The 25,737-nt window shown below is 44.4% G+C and overlaps 1 pseudogene; it reads right to left on the minus strand.

Moving 5' to 3' along the window:
• Positions 1–296: 296 nt before the first annotated feature.
• LOC120020584 overlaps positions 297–25,737 on the minus strand; it is a 187,067-nt pseudogene continuing 161,626 nt past the window's right edge.

The following is a 25,737-nucleotide window of genomic DNA, read 5'->3' on the forward strand; positions in this document are numbered from 1 at the left end:
TAAACATTCCAAACATGCGTATGGCCCAGATCAGAGATGTCTGAAGCAGCACACGAGGCAGGAAGAGAGATGACAGCGTTGGCTTTACTTGCCATTCCTAATGTCAAAGGCCAATAGAGCTTAAAAAAGTCCTCTTCACGGACACAGGTGGACATGACACATGGCCGATAAGGTTGCCTGCCATTCCTTGTCCATCCCTCTCATTGGAGAAAGAAACAGACAAACAATATACAGCATGTTGTGGTACAGCTCAAGTCTGTGTGATTATGTGTCCACACAGTGTTGTCCATACTGTATCAGTAAGGGGGATTACGCAGCACCTCAGCCTGGGAGAGGATTCTGCCTGAGCTGGGGACTTTCCAGGGGCCAGGGCTAATCTGACCCTTTTGGTTCAGAGGATCCTGCTGAATGGCATTTGGAGAGGCCTGTGTGTCTTTTATACTCGTTTCCTCTGTTGTAGAGGCCCCATAATATTTTCTAGTCTTTCCCTCTTTTAAGGAAGCCCCGATGTATTTTTTGCTTGTCTGCTCTTTGCGTTTTTCCTTTTCTCCATCTCGAGGTTTACTCTTCTCTAGAGTAACTTTCAGAATATCTCTCCATGCCCCTGTCTCCACTTTCTTTTCAATACTGACCTGGCCATGGGCAGTCGTTCCCGTTATCCCTTCTCTCTCCTCTGTGCTTTTCCTGCCCTTTGAATCTCCCCTTTTGCTGTTTTTGTTTTCATCAAAGGGCTCCTTGCTGGAAAGCTCCTTTGATGTGCTCTGCTGTACCTGCTGTTTCTTTACATGCAGCTGGCTCGAGGCTTCCTGTCTTTTTCGAGAAGACTTCTTGGGGCTGGGTGACCGACTTCCTTTCTGTCGGTGGGACTTCCTGTCTTTGCTTGGCTCTGTTTCCTGTGCCTTCCTCTCAGACTTTTTGGGACTCTGTGAGTGCTCTTTGGCTTTAGAGAATGTTTCACCTGTTTTCTTTGGGCTGCTGGGCTCCTTGGAGTCTTTAGACCTGGTATGACCTGGTTTGACCTTATAGAGGTTGATCTGCTCAGGGGTGATGGGAGAGAGCCTGCCAGCCTGCCTGTCTGCCCACTCTCCATTCCACTCCACTGAGCCAGTGCCCCTGCTGCACTGGGGATGGAGCGTTCGGGGGGACAGGGAGTTCCAGTCAGGGGTCTCGCTGGTGAAAGAGGAGGAACCTGAGGTGAAGGTGCAGGTGGAGAATGGAGAAGCGAGAGGGGATGTCTCTGAGACAAGCGCCTCTCTAGGAAAGCTTGTGGATGAAGTGACAGTTGGATCCAATTTACCTAGAAGTAAAATAAGTCATTACACAGATGTAAAATATTTATAGAGTGGCTCACAGATCCTTATGAAAATAACAAGTAACGTACAAGAGCAAAATTTAGATTAACTAGTTTAGACAGATGAAAGGAGGAAGCAAGAAGAAAATTATAGGAATTACCAAGGTAAAAGAGGACAGGCCAGTAAAAACAGTGAAGTGGTTAGTGGTGGTGCTCGTTTGAGTAATAGCACACAGTAGAGGGGACGCAATCACCTGCAACAGGGGGAGGAGAGGAAGTGCCAAGAGTATGCAGTTACAGACAGCAGAGGACTCCATTCATGAAACAACAAACATCCCCAACACAGTTAGGCACTCAGTTTGGGTGACATTTCACATTAAGGGTACAGTACATTAATTAACATAAATTAATGAAGTAGCCAACAGAGATAGCTAAATAATTAATTAATGTGTTTACAAGGCATTACTGCGTCAGTTCATGTTAATTAGCTCACCCTTGTTAAATGCTAGTAACATGTTATAACGCGCAACAACAAACAAGTATATTCAAACACCCTGCATCTCATACCACAAAAAAGGTAAATATGATCTTCTAGATCTAGACTTCTGTGTGTACTTACTGTTGTCTTGTACCAGACCCTGCCCTGGCCTTAACAGGAGCAGCACTTTGCTGCCTCCAGCCTGGATCAGCTCGATGGCGCGGGTATGGGTGATCCCCTGGGTCGGCTCTCCATTGATCTCCACTACCTGATCCCCCACCTGCACATACAGGCACAATCTAGATGATCAACTCCTCAATGGCAACAACATATGTAATTAGTCTGTTATAAGACATGACAGAATCTTGATATCATGAATAGTCTAGTAACAGTCATTTGTGTGGATGTTTCCTAAGGCACCGGGGGTCAGACTTACATGGATCCTGCTGTCCAGCAGGGCAGGCCCCTCCTCAGCCAGTCTCAGGATGTACAGGCCCATGTTGTACTCTGTCCCTCCCCTCAGACTGAAGCCAAAACCCCGGGACCCCCGGTCCAGCTCCACCGTGATACAGCCCTGCGTGGCGCATGCGTACACACACACATATGTACACACACACACACACACACACACGCAAGCATGCACACACACACACACACTCACATGCACGTAAGCACATGCACTCACACACACACACGCACGCATATGAACACACACACAAGCACACACACAAGCACGCACACACACGTTATAACTTAAGTTATAACTTAGTGCAGTTTTTTCTGAGTCATATATTATTTGATTGATGTAAAATCTCTAAAACACCGGATAAAAACAATGACAGTAATAATGGTATGAGCCTTGCCTGTTTGGGGCCTGTAACACACATTGTTCCCTGTTCGCTCAGAGGCAGACTTTTGTAGTCAGCCCAGGTAACTCCCTCCCTCTTCTCCTCCTCCAGATCTAGGTTATAACTAGAACAGACAACAGCATTCAGTAACACTATGTTATATCTTCAATAATGTACAGCAGTGTCTCCGCTGGGGGCACAGAGAACAAAGCAATTTTAATCATTAAGATGTTGTGTCAGACATAAGTCTTTGGGTTGTTCTGCTAAATGCTGAAGCAGCGATTTAATCCGTGTCTTGGTGTAGTAGTGAGATCAGGACCTTACCGCTCGTCATGCATAGCTGACCTCTGACCCATAGCTCTATGATGAGGGGCGGGGCTCTGCTTGGCTGAGCTGGCTCCAGAGGGAGGGCCCTTGTATTCTGGAACAGACAAATACAAGTCACACCATTATGATAACAAACACAAACCAACCATCCCACACAGAGATCATTGGTGTATGACTGGGAATACTAGGCAAACCAACACAGTCCCATCCCATGGGTGATACTACAGGTGAAGCTTACCGTCCTCGGGGACCACAGTAAGGGTGACAGCATTGCCAGCATCCTTGATGAGCTGAACGATGTCATTGTGAGACAGCCCCACGATGGACCGCCCGTTGACCGCTGAGATGCGGTCGCCTACATTCAGCAGGCCACAGCGGTCAGTGGGGCTGCCTTCGATGATGCGCCCGATCTTATGAGGGATCACTGCAAACAGAGAGATATCTAATAATAACACACCCATCCCACCTGATGGATTCAGTCAGAAATATACAATAGGTATTTAAGGGACTATATTACTCAATATTAAAGAAGTAATAATCTTTTCACAGGAAGAACCTTCAAACTCTGTTCCCGGCTAATTTGGGTGATATGATGCTATAGAGGAGAGTGGTGTGTGTGTGGTTGTGTCTGGGATAAGCAGTGGTAATGCTGGGCATCGGGTCCATTCTCACCTCCTAGCGGGGGCTTGCTCTTGGAGGTGAGGATGACGAAGCCGAAGCCCTCACTGTCCTTGCGGTGGAGGGTGATGTCGAAGGACTCGTGGTCCACCACACTGGGCATCTGGATACGAGGGAGTCTGGGGGAGCCGTTCACCAACACTGGAGCCATGTGGAGCCCTGCCTCCTCCTCAGTCATATCTGATTGAAAAATGCATGGAGAGTATAGACTGAAGTGCAGTATCAAACACATGTGTGTGTGTGTGTGTGTGTGTGTGTGTGTGTGTGTGTGTGTGTGTGTGTGTGTGTGTGTGTGTGTGTGTGTGTGTGTGTGTGTTAGAGATCAAGGTGTAGAGGTTCCAGGCAGTCAGTGAGTGAGTGCTCACCTCTGTAGATGACTTTCCGACGCACGGTCAGCATGACCTGACCATTGCGGGCAGCGTTGGTCATCAGGTCCAGAACCTGCTTGTGGGAACGGCCCTTGACCATGATTCCATCTATGCCTATGAGCTCATCACCAGCCCTCAGGCGTCCATCCTTCTCAGCTGCACCAAGGTGCACGATGGCACCAATATACACCTGTCAGAGAGAGTTACACTTTGAGTCAGAAACACTGTCCATAGAAGACACAGTAGGCAATAGGCTTTCCTGGGTGTTGAAAATTAACAAAGACAATCTAACAGGGAGGAAGTTCATACTTCGGTACTCACTGGCTGCTCTGGACCTTCTCCTCCCAGAACACGGAAGCCAAAGCCAGTCTCCTGGTCCCTCATGATGAACACATCCAGGTCTTTGGTGTGAGGCTCTGTGGACAGGGGTTACTGTGGTTAGATAGGGTATCATAGAGGTGAGCACCACCCAATCATCCGGTCAGCAGGGTGAACTCACAGGCTTATCTTGCAGCTCACATTGATACTGTATTCACAAATGTAGGGTGACCCTTAACAGATGGTCACGAACTTACAAATGAAACACTGGCATCCATTGCAGAGCTATGGATGGAATAACTGAGCATAGGAGTACTAGCCCTCGTCTGTCTGTCTGTGCAGCTACAGTATGTGCACTCACGCTTGCTCTCCAGCAGGGCCTTGGACTTGAGGTACATCTCTGTGGCGTCTCGTTTGGGGGAGTTGTTGCGCAGGGTTGAAGTGTTGGAGTGGTAAGGGAGGGCCTGGGGGACAGAGTCTGTGACACAGTCCAGAGTCTCTGTGCTAGATGTCATTTCCTGCCTCTGATGGGGCCACAGGGCCACAGACAGCACAATTAGAGCACATTAAAGACCACACAGTCTACGTACATCTCATTACCCAGACACATGTAATCGTGATTGAATACTAAAGGAACGAAAGGTCATTCCACCGCAGGCTCCCGCATTGCTTTCACATTACCACCGCAAGCTCAATAGTAAACCAAAGGCCGATGGGATTTGAATGTAATTTACCATTCACAGGCTAAAAAAGAGTTCCCTATGGCGCTGACAGGCTTATTCTGTTGAAAAGGCCAGCTTCATCTAAAGCTGTCATACTAATATACAATATTATCTAAAGAGGCTATGTGCTTCATTACCATTGAAATCCCCAGACAAAAAAAGGAATGCTGAATAGAAGTAATTAAGAACATTTTCAAAGCAAACATAATCAATATTCAAATGTATAGTTATCAATTAATGTGATGCAGTGGGGCTTGCTGGTTAACTGCTTTACACTCAAGGACAAAAGGCTTTAATAAGAAATTGGGGGATAAGCGTCTGGGCACACAATAGTAAAACACAGACTATTATAAAACAGTGTCTGCTTTTACTCACAGGTTTCAGGCTCTTCACAGGAGATGCCTGACCTGTGAGAAACACAAGGAAGAGTCATGGGAAGGTTTTTTTTTTAAAGTACTAATGAGACATCAACCAGTAGATGGCACTGTCTACCTAACAGAGAACGAGAGCAGTGAAGGAATAACAGTTTCAATAGTCTAGACTCAGGAGGTTTAAAACAGTGTTGTAGCCTAGTCCATCAAGAAGTATGACATCACTGTGTTAAAGATAAATAGGAGATATGTACATTTGAGAGAGAGGGGACCTACATGAGAGAGGACTAGCATAGTGAGCGAGACAGAGAGAGAGAGAGAGAGAGAGAGAGAGAGAGAGGTCATGATCAGATGAGCTCCTGCATTTTTCAGCATTTTCTTTAAAAAATATAGATTTAGAGTTAGTTAAACTTGGATTTTTTGTCAGGAACACATACAGGATGCTACCCTCTACAACATAACCCTAAATTCAAATCAAAACTCAAAACCTACAACCTGATTTTGGACGGAATTACGGAATCACCTGAAAGATTCACAAATACCAAGGATTATTACACAGCAAATTCTCTGGAAAACAACAGTAACCTGAAAACACCACCCAACCTGGAACTGAGTGAGTAATGTTTAGTCTGAAACTATATTCTATTGCCAAAAGCCAAGAAGAAAAATACATGACATTACTTTATAAGCATTGAATGAAACATAATTGCCAAGCTTGATACAGCTTCAACTAGCACTGACGTGTCAAGTGAGAGGTGTCAAAGACCATTAGCCCAACAATGGCAGGAGAGTCGAATAGTCTACCCCAACCAAATGGAGAGGCCTTAGAAGCTCCCTCCTGCTGTTCAGAGGTAATTAAAATACAGTACCCTGTGAGTGTAAAGAATGATAAGGCAAGAAAAGAGCACAAAATGAAGCTCCTTATGGAAAATCAAGAGACACTTTTTGCTGACTATTACAAAAATGGGAACATCAGCAACCTTATCTTCCACACAAACCATCCCCTGGCATGGCACAGTGCTATATTAGCACACTACCCCTCTGTTAAGAGAGGGGGGGTTAACGAGGGGTGGAAACTCAGGATACTTGACAACGAGGACTCTGAGTCAGCTAACATAAATCTATATAAGTCTGGAACAGTATTGGTACAGGGCAACCCCAAACAGTTTCAGCTGGACTTTCACCTAATCAAAGAATTAGCCCAGCAGGAGAAGCTCTCCCTTGATAAAGATACCCCCACCCCAAGCGGGTCAGACCAAAACTCTTCATCATATAACCCCACAGACGAGCAACCCTCAGCAGACAGTCAACCTCCCAGTACAGAGCACTTCTCCCTCATTGAAATGAAGGATAAATTCACCCAGCTGGAGGTAAGGCAGGTTGAGCTGGAACAGCAGGTGATTACACTCCAGTCAGCACAGACCCAGACAACAGTCCAGCACAACAACACCCCTTTAACCAGACCAGGAGTGCTGGAGGTGGAGAGAGACACATCTGGACTCTGGACAGTTAAGAGACAACTTCAACTGGAGAAAGAGCAGAAGCAGGAGCAGGAGCAGAACAGAGCACTAGAGGAGAGGATCAGACTGCTGGAGGAGAGGGAGAGGGAGATGGAGGAGAGGATCAGACTGCTGGAGGAGAGGTTGAGGGGGATGGCATGTGACAGAGAACAACCCACTAGGGAGGTGGCCATCCCCACAGAGAAGCCAGCAGAACAGCCCACCTCATCACCCGACAAAAGTCTCGACACCACAGCAGAACAGTCCACACCAGACCCTGACCATAGAGTCAACATCACAGCAGAACAGACAAAAGAAAAACCCCAAGCCCAGCAGCTCTCACCCCCCCTGAGCACCCCCCCTGTCAGCCACCCTGATAGCCCTCCTGACAACCCCCCCACACCCACTGAGGACAAACACAAGACACAGATTTTTCTCCTTATGGACTCAAATGGGAAATATATAGAAGAAAAAAAACTTTTTCCCAAACACAGTGTGTCTAAACTCTGGTGTCCAAACACCCAGTGCGCCCTAGACCTTCTGTCTGAGGACAAACTAGGCTCACCTAGCCACATAATAATACACACAGGCACAAACGACCTGAGAGCACAGCAGGAAAGGGTGGCCACAGCACTGAAGGGAGTGATTGAAAAAGCTTCTTCTACTTTCCCCAATGCACAAGTGGTTATCTCCACCCTGCTACCACGAAAAGACTTCCACCCTGCTACAATACAGAGGGTAAACGCAAGCATTTCCCGTGACTGTGCCTCAAAACCAAATGTTTTCCTGGCCCACCACTCCACCCTGGACTTGAACAGCCTCTATGACCAGGTCCACCTCTACAAGGCAGCAGTGCCCACCTTTGCCCGGACTCTAAAGGACATCGCTCTCAAACGCAGCCCCAACACTTCACACAGGAGCAACAGATCAATAGACACCCCACCCAGACCAGCGAGACACCCTCCAAGACCTTCAGCACCCCACCCTGGACCTACACATAGAGGACCCACGCCAAGAGGACTTACATCCAGACCACAGCACCCCCAGACACACCCCCACCCCAACCAATCAACACCCCCCCACATCAACCATGCCCACACCCAATTTAGGCCCCCTCAGATCAGACCTATGCCACTCCTGCCCACCCCATGCACCCCACCCCCGCAAAGAGGGCATCAACATGGAAGTCACACATACGCCCAGGTAGTGAGCGGGCAAACAGGCCCAACCCCCACTCTTACACTCGCCCAAGCCAACGGCATGTACCAGATGCTCAGCAGGCTCTGCTCACACTTACTGGCCTGAGGCCAAACCACGACCAACAACATTGGACACTTTATGGAACAAAAAGCCTTCACTATATCATCCTGGAATATCCAAGGCCTGAGGTCATCTGCCTTTGGCCTAAAGAGCAGGAACCCGGACTTCACCAAAGAAATCGGTAATGCAGACATTGTCATCCTGCAAGAAACCTGGTACAGAGGAGACGGACCCACTGGTTGCCCTCTAGGTTACAGAGAGCTGGTAGTCCCATCCACCAAACTACCAGGTGTGAAACAGGGAAGGGACTCAGGGGGAATGCTAATTTGGTATAGAGCAGACCTAACTCACTCCATTAAATTAATCAAAACAGGATCATTTTACATTTGGCTAGAAATTCAAAAGGAAATTATCTTAACAGAGAAAAATGTCCTCCTGTGTGCTACCTATATCCCCCCACTAGAATCCCCATACTTTAATGAAGACAGCTTCTCCATCCTGAAGGAGGAAATCAATCATTTCCAGGCCCAGGGACATGTATTAGTCTGTGGCGACCTAAATGCCAGAACTGGACAAGAACCTGACACCCTCAGCACACAGGGGGACAAACACCTGCCTGCAGGTGACAGCATTCCCTCCCCCATATGCCCCCCTAGGCACAACTATGACAACATAACCAACAAAAACGGGTCACAACTCCTGCAGCTCTGTCGCACGCTGGGTATGTACATAGTCAATGGTAGGCTTCGAGGGGACTCCTATGGTAGGTTCACCTATAGCTCATCTCTTGGCAGTAGCACTGTAGACTACTTTATCACTGACCTCAACCCAGAGTCTCTCAGAGCGTTCACAGTCAGCCCACTGACACCCCTATCAGACCACAGCAAAATCACAGTCTACTTGAACAGAGCAATACTCAATCATGAGGCATCAAAGCCAAAGGAACTGAGTAACATTAAGAAATGCTATAGATGGAAGGAATGCAGTTTGGAAACCTACCAAAACACAATTAGACAACAGCAAATTCAATCCCTTTTAGACAACTTCCTGGGTAAAACGTTCCACTGCAATAGTGAAGGTGTAAACTTGGCAGTAGAAAATCTTAACAGTATATTTGACCTCTCAGCTTCCCTGTCAAATCTAAAAATCTCAAATAGAAAACCAAAGAAAATGAACAACAATGACAAATGGTTTGATGAAGAATGCAAAAATCTAAGAAATAAATTGAGAAACCTGTCCAACCAAAAACATAGAGACCCGGAAAACCTGAGTCTACGCCTTCACTATGGTGAATCACTAAAACAATACAGACATACACTACGGAAAAAGAAGGAACAGCACGTCAGAAATCAGCTCAATGTAATTGAAGAATCCATAGACTCTAACCACTTCTGGGAAAATTGGAAAACACTAAACAAACAACAACACGAAGAATTATCTATCCAAAATGGAGATGTATGGGTAAACCACTTCTCCAATCTTTTTGGCTCTATAACAAAGAATAAAGAGCAAAAACATATACATGATCAAATACAAATCCTAGAATCAACTATTAAAGACTACCAGAACCCACTGGATTCTCCAATTACCTTGAACGAGTTACAGGACAAAATAAAAACCCTCCAACCCAAAAAGGCCTGTGGTGTTGATGGTATCCTTAATGAAATGATCAAATATACAGACAACAAATTCCAATTGGCTATACTAAAACTCTTTAACATCGTCCTTAGCTCTGGCATCTTCCCCAATATTTGGAACCAAGGACTGATCACCCCAATCCACAAAAGTGGAGACAAATTTGACCCCAATAACTACCGTGGAATATGCGTCAACAGTAACCTTGGGAAAATACTCTGCATTATCATTAACAGCAGACTCGTACATTTCCTCAATGAAAACAATGTACTGAGCAAATGTCAAATTGGCTTTTTACCAAATTACCGTACAACAGACCATGTATTCACCCTACACACCCTAATTGACAACCAAACAAACCAAAACAAAGGCAAAGTCTTCTCATGCTTTGTTGACTTCAAAAAAGCCTTCGACTCAATTTGGCATGAGGGTCTGCTATACAAATTGATGGAAAGTGGTGTTGGGGGTAAAACATACGACATTATAAAATCCATGTACACAAACAACAAGTGTGCGGTTAAAATTGGCAAAAAACACACACATTTCTTCACACAGGGTCGTGGGGTGAGACAGGGATGCAGCTTAAGCCCCACCCTCTTCAACATATATATCAACGAATTGGCGCGGGCACTAGAACAGTCTGCAGCACCCGGCCTCACCCTACTAGACTCTGAAGTCAAATGTCTACTGTTTGCTGATGATCTGGTGCTTCTGTCACCAACCAAGGAGGGCCTACAGCAGCACCTAGATCTTCTGCACAGATTCTGTCAGACCTGGGCCCTGACAGTAAATCTCAGTAAGACCAAAATAATGGTGTTCCAAAAAAGGTCCAGTCGCCAGGACCACAAATTCCATCTAGACACTGTTGCCCTAGAGCACACAAAAAACTATACATACCTCGGCCTAAACATCAGCGCCACAGGTAACTTCCACAAAGCTGTGAACGATCTGAGAGACAAGGCAAGAAGGGCATTCTATGCCATCAAAAGGAACATAAATTTCAACATACCAATTAGGATCTGGCTAAAAATACTTGAATCAGTCATAGAGCCCATTGCCCTTTATGGTTGTGAGGTCTGGGGACCGCTCACCAACCAAGATTTCACAAAATGGGACAAACACCAAATTGAGACTCTGCATGCAGAATTCTGCAAAAATATCCTCCGTGTACAACGTAGAACACCAAATAATGCATGCAGAGCAGAATTAGGCCGATACCCACTAATTATCAAAATCCAGAAAAGAGCCGTTAAATTCTACAACCACCTAAAAGGAAGCGATTCCCAAACCTTCCATAACAAAGCCATCACCTACAGAGAGATGAACCTGGAGAAGAGTCCCCTAAGCAAGCTGGTCCTAGGGCTCTGTTCACAAACACAAACACACCCCACAGAGCCCCAGGACAACAGCACAATTAGACCCAACCAAATCATGAGAAAACAAAAAGATAATTACTTGACACATTGGAAAGAATTAACAAAAAAACAGAGCAAACTAGAATGCTATTTGGCCCTAAACAGAGAGTACACAGTGGCAGAATACCTGACCACTGTGACTGACCCAAACTTAAGGAAAGCTTTGACTATGTACAGACTCAGTGAGCATAGCCTTGCTATTGAGAAAGGCCGCCGTAGGCAGACATGGCTCTCAAGAGAAGACAGGCTATGTGCTCACTGCCCACAAAATGAGGTGGAAACTGAGCTGCACTTCCTAACCTCCTGCCCAATGTATGACCATATTAGAGAGACATATTTCCCTCAGATTACACAGATCCACAAAGAATTTGAAAACAAATCCAATTTTGATAAACTCCCATATCTACTGGGAGAAATTCCACAGTGTGCCATCACAGCAGCAAGATTTGTGACCTGTTGCCACAAGAAAAGGGCAACCAGTGAAGAACAAACACCATTGTAAATACAACCCATATTTATGCTTATTTATTTTAACTTGTGTGCTTTAACCATTTGTACATTGTTACAACACTGTATATATATAATATAACATTTGTAATGTCTTTATTGTTTTGAAACTTCTGTATGTGTAATGTTTACTGTTAATTTGTATTGTTTATTTCACTTTTGTATAATATCTACCTCACTTGCTTTGGCAATGTTAACACATGTTTCCCATGCCAATAAAGCCCCTTGAATTGAATTGAATTGAATTGAATTGAGAGACAGAGAGAGAGAGTCATGCATATAAACCAATGAACAATAATGTTAACTGTACAGTACACACACATGTTCCATCTCTCACGCTCAGATTGTTCCCACTGTTAATATAGCTCCAGCATTAAATTGTTTCACGAGCATGCACCTCTCTGGAAGCCTAAAGGGGATGACGGTTCAGTCTGAAAAGTGTGAAAGGGTTTATGGACCCTGATGTAACCAGGAGATCTAGCTCAATTATTTTGACTGTCATCAAGGACATGATATAAGATGATAAGATGAATTCAGTATGTTCACTCACTCTCTCAATTCAATTCAACGGGCTTTATTGGCATGGGGAACATGTTTTTACATTGCCAAAGCAAGTGAAATAGATAATAAACAAAGGTGAAATAAAAAATAAAAAATTAACAGTAAACTATACACTCACAAAAGTTCCAAAGGAATAAAGATATTTCAAATGTCTTCTGTCTATATACAGTGTTGTAATGATGTGCAAATAGTTAAAAGTACAAAAGGGAAAATAAGTCAACATAAATATAGGTTGTATTTGCAATGGTGTTTGTTCTTCACTGGTTGCCATTTTCTTGTGGCAACAAGTCACACATGTTGCTGTTGTGATGGCACGCTGTGGTATTTCACCCAATAGATATGTGAGTTTATCAAAATTTGATTTGTTTTTGAATTCTTTGTGGGTCTGTGTAATCTGAGGGAAGTATGTGTCTCTAATATGGTCATACATTTGGCAAGAGGTTAGGAAGTGCAGCTCAGTTTCCACCTCGTTTTGTGGGCAAGCCTGTCTTCTCTTGAGAGCCAGGTCTGCCTTTGGAAGCCTTTCTAAATAGCAAGGCTATGCTCACTGAGTCTGTACATAGTCAATGATTTCCTTAATTTTTGGTCAGTCACTGTGGTCAGGTATTGCTAGTTAGGAATTGCGCTAACTCTAGTTAGCAACTTCCTTCAAACTGCACGCAGAGACATAAATATGTATCCACAAGTTCATCTGACTATGGGGAAGCAGAAAAAATACTTTATTGTCAAAATCTTGAAGTGTCCATTTAAAGGGCCACGGATATAGAAGCATGCAGAAATTCTCCGTGCCTCCGATGATGATCAAAGCCAATCCGGGCTCATCGACTTGTGTACCATTTCCCCAGGGCGACTGGAGATGGATGTGTGAGACGTTTGAAGGGTGCTTTCCCCTCCCTCTCTCCCCAGGAGCAGAGCAGACAGAGACCCGTGCTTATGCAACTTCCCTTCCCAGGCCTGCAACAGACTGCAGTATGAATGTCTGACTGAGAGAGAGCCTTAGTAGAGGCTGTGAAGCAGCCTGAAGAGATACAGTATATATCCTGTACAGGGAGATGTGGTAGAGATCTGTGCATACAGAGAGGTGTTTATGGGAATATGTGAAAGGTATATTTGACAGGAGAGTTGGGTTGCATAGGGTGACTCTACAATTGTCATTACTACGTGATAATTTATGCCAAAAAGGCAACAGTCCCTCATGTGTTCACCTATTGCAGACATAGTGACATCATCAATATACCATACCATAGTGTGTGTACATGAGTGGTAGTTGACCCAATCTCTCACCTCCTAGTATCAGCACATTGACCTGACTCACCAAGGACACTGAAGAGGTCACATTGAGATATGTCGCAGCAGCGGTACATGCACAGTGTTGGTGTTATGTAACCACAAGGCAGTGTTAATAAGAGACTCTGTGACTCACCTCCTCTGAGCACCAGCACGTTGACCTCGCTCCCCACCTGTAGGTCTTTGAGGATGTCCACCACCTGGGCGTGGCTCAGAGTCTGAACATTCTGACGGTTGATCTCCTTGATCACGTCCCCTTTAAGCAGGCCGCGGCACCACTGGGCGTCTAGGATCATCTTCACCTTCTGGCCAAGGGGACAGTCTGCGATGGCAAAGCCAAACCCTCCCGGGCCCTTCACCAGGGGCACGCTCACCAGCTCGGGCTGCAGCAGGCCTGTTCCCCCCTGCTCAGAGAGCCTCCCGTTGGGCAGCGCGGCCACCATGGGCCGTCCGCTGGCGTCGGTGGTGACATAGTGGAGCTCCTGGGAGGAGCCGTGCAGCACGTCGCCCTTCACCAGCAGGGGCTGGCCATTGATGAGGGGCACGGCGGTCACCACCTCGCCCCCCTGTAGGGGCGGAGGAGGTGGGGGGTTCTCGGTGTCCTCCGCCACGTCTGGGGGCAGCGGGTAGCCGCGGCACAGCACCATATCAACATACTGACTTACTGGGATGGACTGGAACATCTGCACCACCTCAGGGTGGGTCTTCCCCAGCACACATTTCCCGTTGATTTCCACGATCACATCGCCTGGCGGGGAAAACCACAGAGCGAGAGAAAAGAGAGAGGGAGAAGAGGGAGAGGAGAGAAAGGAAGAAGAGAGAAGGGTTGGAGAGAGAAGAAACAAGCCTTAGCAAACAGTGAGAATATACAGACATATCCATGGGCGATGTAATGATTGTTATGGCAATATAGTAGCTTGTTAGCTAGATGACTGTCCTGTTTGTGACGGACTGAATTGACCATTCGCTAAGCCCAGCCCAGAATTTTGGGCAACCAATCGCAGAGCTCCAATGGATAGCAACTGTCGCCGAGTCCGACACCTCGGACAAGCTCACGTTTAAATTGCATGAAAGCCAGTGAGGGCTATAGCAAAAATTGAGTTTTATTCAAAATATAAATGTTTAAATGGCTAAATAATTTAACAGTGCACCAGGAGTACTTGCTATTGTGATTCCTGAAATGCAGAGCCTGTTGATGGAGTATTTTTCTAATCCAAAATTATACTTTTGTTACATTGTTTGTTAGCTCAGCAGTTTAGCTAGCTCTCAGTCTCCTTAAATAAAATAGTCATTTAGCAGAACCTCTTATCCAGAGTGACTTACAGGAGCAATTAGGGGTAAGTACTTTGCTCAAGGGTATATCAACCAATTTTTCACCTAGTCGGCTCAGTGAGTCGAACCAGCGACCTTTCGGTTACTGGCCCAACGCGCTTAACTACTAGGATACCTGCCGCCCAATGACCACCAAACGTTGCTAACACTAGCTAGCTAGCCACATAATATAGCTAACTTGTTTTCTCAAAATGTATGTTAGCTAGCTAAGTTAGCAATGATGTGAATACTCCCATCTGCTGTCAACATCAGGATACGATTTGAGAGTACTACAGTCAACTCCATCAGTGATTATAGCTTTGACTGCAAGCTGAGAGTGAATTCAGAGCCATTAGGTGGTAGCTACACTAGCTACAAACATAATTTTACCAGGTTTCTGTGTAGCAATTGTAATGACAGTCCACCACAACATACCCAAGAGTTTCCTGATTAGCAAGTGGAAGTATGTGTTTCATTTCATTGTGTATTAGAAACACAGTTTGAGATCATTGTGATAGTTGCCACCCCATCTTTTCTTCACGTTCATTCATCCTCCCATCTCTCCCAATCAGGGTTTTGCCCAATTCAGAATTGAATTGAGAATGCCTCAAATTTCAATTAAATTCTTGAATTTGAATTTAAGTAGTTAATAGGATACAGAAATGCAATTTGAATTTGAATGAAAGGAAATATAATTGAATTCAGTGAAATTCAAATGCCTCTTCTATTCTATATTAGGTGTAGTCTATACAAATATTAAATCAAATTGTATTAGTCGCATACATATATCGCGGGTGTTGTGAAATGCTTATGTCCCTATCTCCAACAGTGCAGTAATACCTAACAATACCAAACAATACACGCAAATCCCAAAAATCGAAAGAAAGGAATCAAGAAATATAGAAATATTAGAACGAACAATGTCAGAGTCCGGGATATAAATATATATGTATATGATGGTGTGTATAGACATTATGGACAGTATATGACTAGAAAAGGTGTGTTCAGCATTAGTTATATAGGATGAGCCTTGACAAGAATACAGTATATGCATATGAAGTGGGTAAAACAGTATGCAAACATTATTAAAGTGACCAGTGTTCAATGACTATGTACATAGGGCAGCAGTCTCTAAGATTCAGGTTTGACCGGGTTGTAGCCGGCTAGTAACCGTGACTAAAGTTCAGGGCAGGGTACTTGGGCGGAGGCCGGCTAGTAGTGACTATTTAACTGTCTGTTGGCCTGGAAATAGAAGCTGTTTTTCAGTCTCTCGGTGCCAGCTTTGAATGACCAGTACTGTCTCTGCCTTCTAGATGGTAGCGGGTGAAGAGGCTGGTACTTGGGTGGCTGAGGTCCTTGATGGTCTTCTTGGCCTTCCTGTGACACCGGGTGCTGTAGATGTCCTGGAAAGCAGGCAGTGTGCCCCTGGTGATGCATTGGGCTGACCACACCACCCTCTGGAGAGCCCTGTGGTTTCCATACCAGACGGTGATACAGCCCGACAGGAAGCTCTCAATAGTATATCTGTAGAAGTTCGTGAGGGGCCAAGACAAATTTCTTCAGGCTCCTGAGGTTGAAGAGGCGCTACTGCTATTGTGCCTTCTTCACCACACTCTCTGTGTAGATGGACCATTTCAGGTTGTCAGTGATGTGCACACCGAGGAACTTGAAGCTTTTCAGCCTCTTCACTGCGGCCTGTTGATGTGGATCAAGCCATGCTCCCTCTGCTATATCCTGAAGACCACGATCAGCTCCTTCATTTTGTTGACGTTGAGGGAGAGGTTATTTTCCTGGCACCACTCCACCAGGGCCCTCACCTCCTCCCTTGTACATTAAACATATTGTACCGTAAAGATCTTGTACATAAAACATCAAACATTTGGGTATACAAGATTTCATTTCAGAAGAGTTACAGGGTGTGTTGAGTGGTGATGTCCCGTCCTCTTAGGTCGCTGGCAGGAGCAGATAGGGTCAAAGTAGTGGAATGGGGTAGTGGGTTTTTAATTATTATTTAGTGGTATATATTTTGGTATCACAAATGTAACGTGATTGACTAAACACTACCGCACAATAGGTTGCGGCATGCACAAACAAAATGTATGAATGCCATGGTACCAAAGAAGAAGAAGAACTGATTGGTGGAAATAAAAAGGCCGATTCTAAGCACTAAGGTTAAGATGGTATATTAACATTGTTTCCAGAGAAAAGTGATATATTCTTTGGTATCTGGAAGTGTGACCTGTCAGATTCAATGAAATTCTCATATTCTATGACTGAGTGGAATTTCTCTGAATTAAATTCTACTTCCTGCCACTCAAACTCAAATTCTACATCATGTGGGGTGTGGCCAATTCGAATTTTAACTCATGAGTTGAATGGGAGTCAATTCCATAATTATGAATTGATCCCAACTTTGCTCCCCATCCCTTTCATATTCTGTCCTCCTTACCTTCTTCCTCCCTGCCTATTCCCTCTCTCCTCCGCTCCCTCTCTCCATTGTTCTAACAGACTTCAACTTGCGGCGCTTCTAGCCAGGCAAATCATTATTGCATGTACTGTGTCCTTTTACATCTCACCCTGACAGCTGGCTCAGAGAACAGCAACCTCCAGCCCCTCTCAGCTCACACAAGAAAAGCTGCTGAGGATGCAGAGCCCCAGACAGCATCAAAGCTAAAGGAAGATCAGAGTGTGCAACAAAGATACTGGGCTACACACAGAATACACCATAACCTGTCTCTCTGACATAGCCGCGGGAAGTCGTGTGGGGGGGAATGTTTGCCCAGTGCACTACTTTTGGGAAAAAAATTAAAATTAAAAAATATGTATTAATAATAAAAACATATATATATTTCAGGGGGTGCTACACCACCCTCAGCAGCAATACTTCCAGCGGCAATGCTCTCTGCCTAAAATGATCCCCTTGAACAGAATTTCTGCTCTCCCTTTCACTGTATCTCTTGGGGAAGTGTTAGGGTAAGTGCAGCCCCTCTATAGGGACCAACCAGGTTTTAATTAAGTTCACTAGCTGCCTTTTGAGCTGGTAAAAGTGTGTGGCTCCGCACAGGGCAGTGCAGCAGTGTACTTCTCACCGGAGGAGATCTTGTTGTCATGGGCAGCAGGGCTGTCGCTGAGGACGTTCTTCACCTGCAGGAACTCGTCATGGCGGTCGCCCCCTATGATGGTAAAGCCAAAGCCCTGGGAGCTTTTCCTCAGAGCAGTGTGGAACATCTCCCCCTGCAGCTGGGACGGGTCTGGGGTGAAGCCTGACGCACCCCCCTCACCTGCAACGTAAGTATGTCACAGTGGGAGAGTTAGAGGAAGTTGCATAACTAAATAAGGCGTGAAAACATCAACATAGTAACAAAGTAACAACCTTAAGACCAATGTAGTCACAAAAGTCACATTTTCTTTGACTAAAACACTGCCCTGTATGATAACTAAAACAGTAACAGACAAAAGATTATACTATAGCTTTAGTAGCTACATTATTAGTCTGACGTTCATTGTGGGATTCATTAACATACTGTGGATTCAAACAGTGACATAACACCTCTGAAATTGTTCAGTTAAGCATGAGGTCCTTTCTCATTTTCTCCCTATAGAGCCAGACAAATAAAGAGTCAGACAAATAAGTTTGGAACGACATAAGGTCATTGGCAGCATAAATATGACAGTGGACACACAGTCCAGTAAAGAACAGGCTGTCAGAGGTATACTGCATTAAATGGGCCAGCTGAGCGTTTCCCTCACTGGCTTTACTGTCCTATCAGCACTTTATAATAGAAGCATACCATCTTTTCTCTCTGCTTGACTGTCTCTAACTCTGTCCAGGCTAAGGTGGATTTGAGATACATTCCAGTCCTATATGATGTAGCAAAGCAGCCCTGTGCTGACTGTATGGTACTGTATGGCCCATAGAGACACTGAGGGGAATTAAATACAGTGTGGATGGACTCCAGCTGTCGTGTTCAATGGATCAAGAGAATCTAATTTACATATTCACAGTCAAATTGCTTGATGAACTCAACATGGCGATCTCGTTTTTCAAACTATGACAGTGATAAAAACAGTAATTTTGCGTATGTCTAACGTGTGTGTGTGTGCGTGTGTATTAGACTCAAGACAGCTCTCTGTGATAACATGTTGACAGCATTTGAAGGCCAGAACAGAAGAGGCCAAATCATCCTCAACAGCCATGATGTGTAGAATATTTAATACATTTCACCACAGACATCAGTCACCATGAGCACAGACAGTCTTGTTCATTTGATTAAAATAAAGCTGCTGGTCGTGTTAAAAAAGGTGGAGACTGAATAATAGCCATATAAGGCTTGTCAGTGTCAGTCTAGTTGAAATGCTGAGGGATTACCATGGCTCTAAGTAGTATGGGTCTCTAGGCAGGTTGGAGTGGGGAGCCATGTCAAAACACTTCTTAAAGAGCATCTCATAGGCATCTCAACCATCTCACCTATACAGCCAGGGTCTGGTCTGATACATAGACCATGGTCAGTAAGGTCCAGAGGGTGTAGTATTGCACTGTGGGGATCTGTAGGTCAAGATCATGTTGTTGAAGATTTGTGTTAGAGGAAGTAAAGGTCAATCCAGGGGCGCAACTTTCACTGGGGACGGGGTGGACATGTCCCCCCCACATTCTGAAATTGCATTTGTCCACCCCCAAGTTTTATCATTGGAATGTGATACAAAACGAGCCAACAGTGTGCTTTAGGACCATGTGGATGCCTCCGAGAGGTCGGGTAGGGTGTTTGAAGTGTTTATCCGACTGGATAAAAAAATATATAATTATGTCCGCCCCACTTCTAAAACCAAAGTTGCGCCCCTGGGTCAATCCAAGCTGAGGTATGATGAAATGGTCTCCACTCAGCTCCCTTGGCTGGTAGACACTGCAGATGAGCCTCTGTGTGGCATTAGATGCTCTGGGAATCTGTGGGCTTGGAGTATTGTAACGGGGGAACTCTAGCCTGAGGTGCAACTGCTGTTGTTTTGGGTACATCATAGCAACCGTCTGACAACAGTCTGGTGCAATCACAGGGTAGATGCCTATCTCAGTCCCTCCCCACCTGGCTAGCAAGTAAGCTAGTTGAGAGATGGCCCTAAAGATGTGCTGTTCCAACAGCTGTCACAATTTCTAAGAGCCGCTCCCCTTCCCTCCCTACTCTCAACCAACCCATATGTGTAAGCTTCAGCAGCAAAACATGACTGTCAATCTGTACTCCCCGCACTGTAATGAAAGCATGTGTAATTCATATTGTTTATTATGGCAGAAGAGTGGCTTGTCTTCCACCCCAACCCTAGTGTGAGTAGGGGAGAACTTGTCCTCTCTTAGACACAGAGTTGATCATACATGGCTAGCTGCAAACGGCTATTTATGCATGACACTTGACACGACATCGCTCCTACAACCTTGAGCAAGGAGATGGCTGCTACATTTTTCAAACCTATTCAACACAACACAGAATTAATGAGGTGTAGGAGGTCAACACACAATCATGGCATTGTTGAGTTTGTTTTCAATCTGTCTGTATAACAGCCTTCAGACAGCTATCCAGAGCTGAATAAAGATGGAGGTAAAGAAAAAGTTAGGTGAGCAGTGTCTACCTGGAGGAAGTGGTGCCCCCTGCTGGATAGAGACAGTAGTCTCCTGACTCAGCTTCCTCTTAGCCTCCAGGACTGGGTTCTCAAACTGGGTTCTCTGGTTGATGTGACTGAAACAGAAACAATCCATTGAATGATTTACATTTTTGACACCAATTTACTGACACAGACACATACAAGTTACCATGAACCATCTGTGTGTAATTCTGTGAACCACCTGTGTGTGATTCATTCTGAATGAATTATTCTGATTGGTTAAAGCATGTCTTATAGAAGGGACATACGTTAATTCTCAATCCATTAACAATAGGGATTCTCTTTAGTGAGATAATAACTGTCCCTCTAACATAACAAAGCTAAATTGTTTTACACAGTTAATTTTGAACTGGAACACTGGCAGCAATAAGTCCCCATCCATTTGTCTTTGACGCTCCTTGTAAAAACAAACATTGTGAGTTCCTCTCTCTCCCCCATGGCCTCTACCAAGGAGGGACTTTTCTACAATACCAGTAATAAAAGAAAGAGTTTCCTTTCCTTTTCATCAAAACAGACTCCTCTACCTCTCCTCGCACCTCCTCTCCCTCCCTCCTTGATAACTCTCACAACCCTCCTTCTCTCCCTACTGCTGCCATAATGACTTGGTTTCAGAGATGTCCTGCTGGAGCAGCCAGTACTCACACATCTTCTGTAAACAGACTCACACATCTTCTGTAAACACACACACACACACACAATCAATGCTGTGTTTTCACCTGGGTAAATGTCATGTAACCAACAGAGCTTTAGTTTAGCACCCACTGAAAAACCAATACAAGCCTTGATCATGGAATAGTATTGTTCTCAAAATGTCTAGTAACACGTTGCATCCCTGCTATCTATATATACTGAGTGTACAAAATATTAATAACACCTTCCTAATATTGAGTTGCACCCCCCCCCCCCTTTGCTCTCCGAACAGCCTCAATTCGTCTGGGCATGGACTCTACGAGGTGTCGAAAGCGTTCCACAGGGATGCTGGCCCGTGTTGACTCCAATGTTTCCCACAGTTGTGTCAAGTTGGCTGGATGTTCTTTGGATGGTGGACCTTTGGACTTTTCTTGATACAAACAGGAAACTATTGAGCATGAAAAACCCAGCAGCGTTGCAGTTTCTTGACACAAACCAGTACGCCTTGCATCTACTACCAAACCCCATTCAAAGGCACTTAAATATTTTTTCTTGCCCATTCACCTTCTGAATGGCACACACACAATCCATGGATCAGTTGTCTCAAGGCTTAAAGTCTCCTTCCCTTCATCTACACTGATTAAAGTGGATTTAACAAGTGACATCAATAAGGGACCATAGCTTACACCTGGATTCACCTGCTCAGTCTATGTCATGGAAAGAGCAAGTGTTCTTAATTTTTTGTACACTTAGTGTATAGTGTACCTATGGTTAGTTTTTGATCTATGGTATTGCTGGGGAATACGGGTTTGCGGTATAGTATCTCTCAGATGTACAGGCAGACTGAACAGGCAGACTGAACAGACTTACTCTACATAATATGTTCCATACTGTGGGTCCTCTATCTCCTCCCAGCCATACGGAAGCTCTGTGGATACAGGAAGAGACGCATTGTGTTCAAGTACTATCACACAAAACATGCAAATGTACAGCACTGCAGGATAACAGGGCATAATGAGAGAAGAGACCAGCAGACACCCGACACAATGATTTGGTTAACATTTTGCAGTTTTCGCAGACAGGCAGTCTGGCTCTTCACGCAAGAGAGAGCTTTGGAGCTGCTTTTCAGAGGCAGCACACCAACTAGCATTCTGCCTGCCTTTAAAAATCCATTAGAAACAGCGGACCAGAGCCCTGTGTATCCCCCATACTCCCCACTCTCTCCCTGCACTTAGCCCAAGTCACAGCCACACACCCTGGGAATGGACAGGCAAACGAGTGGGCACTCCTGGTACCCCTGGCATTCAAGTTAATCAGTCAAGCTGATTAACTCCTTGTTGAATAAAAACTCAACATATACAGTGCCTTCAGAAAGTATTCATACCCCTTGACTTATTTCACATTTTGTTGCGTTACAGCCTGAATTCAAAATGAATAAAAAAATAATAATCTCACCCATCTACACACAATACCCCATAATGACAAAGTGAAAACATGTTTTTAGAAATGTTTGCACATTTATTGATAATGAAATACAGAAATATCATATTTACATAAGTATTCACACTATTGAGTCAATACTTTGTAGAAGCACCTTTGGCAGCGATTACAGCTGTGAGTCTTAATGGATAAATCTCTTAAGAGCTTTCCACACCTGGATTGTGCAACATTTGCCCATTATTCTTTAAAAAAAAATTCAAGCTCTGTCAAATTTATTGTTGATCATTGCTTGACAACCATTTTCAGGTATTGGCATAGATTTTCAAGTAGATTTAAGTCAAAACTTTAACTCGGCCACTCAGGAACATTCACTGTCTTCTTGGTAAGCAACCCAAGTGTAGATTTGGCCTTGTGTTTTAGGTTATTGTCCTGCTGAAAAGTGTATTAATCTCTCAGTGTCTGGTGGAAAGCAGATTGAACCAGGTATCCTCTAAGATTTTGCCTGTACTTAGCTCCATTCTGTTTCTTTTTTTGTCCTGAAAAACTCCCCAGTCCTTAACAATTACAAGCATACCCATAACATGATGCAGCCACCACTATGCTTGAAAATATGGAGAGCGGTATTCAGTAATGTGTTGCATTGGATTTGCCCAAAACATAACATTTTGTATTCAGGACAAAAAGTTAATTGCTTTGCCACATTTTTTGCAGTATTATTTATTCAGTGCCTTGTTGCAAACATGATGCTTGTTTTAGAGTATTTTTATTCTGTACAGGCTTCCTTCTTTTCACTCAGTCAATTAGGTTAGTATTTTGGAGTAACTACAATGTTGTTGATCCATCTTCAGTTTTCTCCTATTTAATGGCTCACAGCCATTAAACTCTGTAACTGTTTTAAAGTCACCATTGGCCTCCTGATGATATCCTTGAGCTGTTTCCTTCCTCTCTGTAATGAACATGAGTGGAGACAGAGAGCTGGGTTCAAGCGCAGGGCGCAGCAGGTGTTTATTGCAAAGGACCACAGGAGGAAGCAGATAGTTGGGCCCAGGGGCAGGCAGAAGGTCATACACAGGGGGTCCAAAAGGGCAACAGTACAGGCAGGGAAAAGGCTAGTAATGTAGTCCAGGAGATCAGACAATAGGTAGATAACAGGAAATCCAATAGGCCAGAGTACAGGCAGGGAATAGGCAAAAACTATCATACACAGGACAATCACAGGAAACCCGGCTCTCCAAAAGACATGTGTCCCAAACCAAACAATACCTCACAGTGATGGGATGCAAAGAGCTGAACTAAATAGTGTGTGATAATGACATACAGGTGTGTGAACAGGTGATTAGAATTCAGGTGATTGGGATCTGGAGAGTGAGCTGCGTTCAGGGGATCTAGGTGTTTGAGAGTTTGAGCTGGAAAGTGGGCTGGAAAGTGAGCTGCGTTCAGGTTATCTAGGTGTTTGAGGGTGTGAGTTGGAAGCAGACGTTACACTCTCCGGCAACTGAGTTAGGAAGGACGCCTTTATCTTTGTAGTGACTGGGTGTATTGATACACCATCCAAAGTGTAATTAATAACTTCACCATGCTCAAAGGGATATTCAATGTCTGCTTCTTTTTATTTATACCCATCTACCAATATGTGCCCTTCTTTGCGAGGCATTGGAAAACCTCCCTGGTCTTTGTGGTTAAATCTGTTTTTGAAGTTCACTGCTGGACTGAGGGACCTTACAGATAATTGTCTGTGTGGGGTACGGAGATGAGGTAGTCATTCAAAAATCATGTTAACCACTATTATTGCACACAGAATGAGTCCATGCAACTTATTATGTGACTTGTTAAGAAAATGTTTACTCCTAAACTTATTTAGGCTTGCCATAACAAAGGGTTTGAATACTTATTGACTCAATACATTTCAGCTTTTCATTTATTAATTAATTTCTTAACATTTCTAAAAACATAATTCCACTTTGACAGTATGGGTTATTGTGTGTAGTCCAGAGACACAAAATATACATTTAATCCATTTCTATCTACCACAACATAATGTGGAAAAAGTCAAGGGGTGTGAATACTTTCTGAAGGCACTGTACATGTAGGCAGCCCACATGACCCTGAGCTGGGGGCATTTATTAAGGAAAGTACCATCATGTCAGAAGATGTTATACAATCCTGTCTGTATGGGAACGTAAAACTCATAGGAATAGGTGTCTATCTCCTGTTTCTGTAGTGTGAGGCAGCTTGATGTACAAGTACACCCCCTGGACAGGAAGCATGCCCTACCCCCAATCTATCTCCTTAATGCTGAGTGCCAGGTCTTTGGTATGACTCAGCCTGGTATCAAACTCCCACCCTTCCAATCTCAGGGTAGATACTCTAACCACAAGGCCACTGAGTTGGGAATGTAGTCAAACAGTACATATTTATTAAGCTGTGTGTATAGTATGTATATGTGGGAAATAATGCATAGTATACTGTAGGGCAGGGGCTGATAAGCATAGCCATGTGTAAAGCTCCATGTGTGTTCTGCAAGAACTTCGTGTATGTATGGTCCATTTATACCCTACAGAGACAGAAGTTTCAGAGTGTAGCGCAGTGTCGCAATATTGTTTTTCGTCACAAAAGGGGCGGCTCCTTGTAGTGCACTCCGACATTCAATGTACTCCCGTGCCACATGCTAATTGTAAAGCCTTGTTCACAATACCCATAAGCACTCCGTTACGGTTTGCCTGATGTCATGCATTTCAATGGCACCGTCACAACGGAGTGAAAACGCAAGCGTTAAAGGCTCGGTTGTGAGACGGAACCACATACTTTGACTTTTTTCAAACTTTGAGGTCGTCTTCAGTCCAGTCAGAGTCCGTTGAAGAACAGGAAGTTTCCAAAACAGTGAAGTAGATGAGAATATGTGGTTTTCGGTGAAGGCTTTATGGGATAGCTAGCAACTTTTACCCATTCCTATAAGTGAGTAGTATACAGTATATTTTAATAGTAATGTTAAATAATACACAATGGCTTTTAGGTGGAGGTCGCTAGCTACAATGGTATCTTAAACCTAGCCTAGCTTTTAGCTCTCTAGCTAGCTGCTCTACACTGCAAGCTAGCTTTACCCGCAATAAAGTTAGAGAATGAAGTTGAGGAAAAAGTTACT

The sequence above is a fragment of the Salvelinus namaycush genome, chromosome 2, assembly GCF_016432855.1.
Source record: "Salvelinus namaycush isolate Seneca chromosome 2, SaNama_1.0, whole genome shotgun sequence".
Classification (NCBI taxonomy): Eukaryota; Metazoa; Chordata; class Actinopteri; order Salmoniformes; family Salmonidae; genus Salvelinus; species Salvelinus namaycush.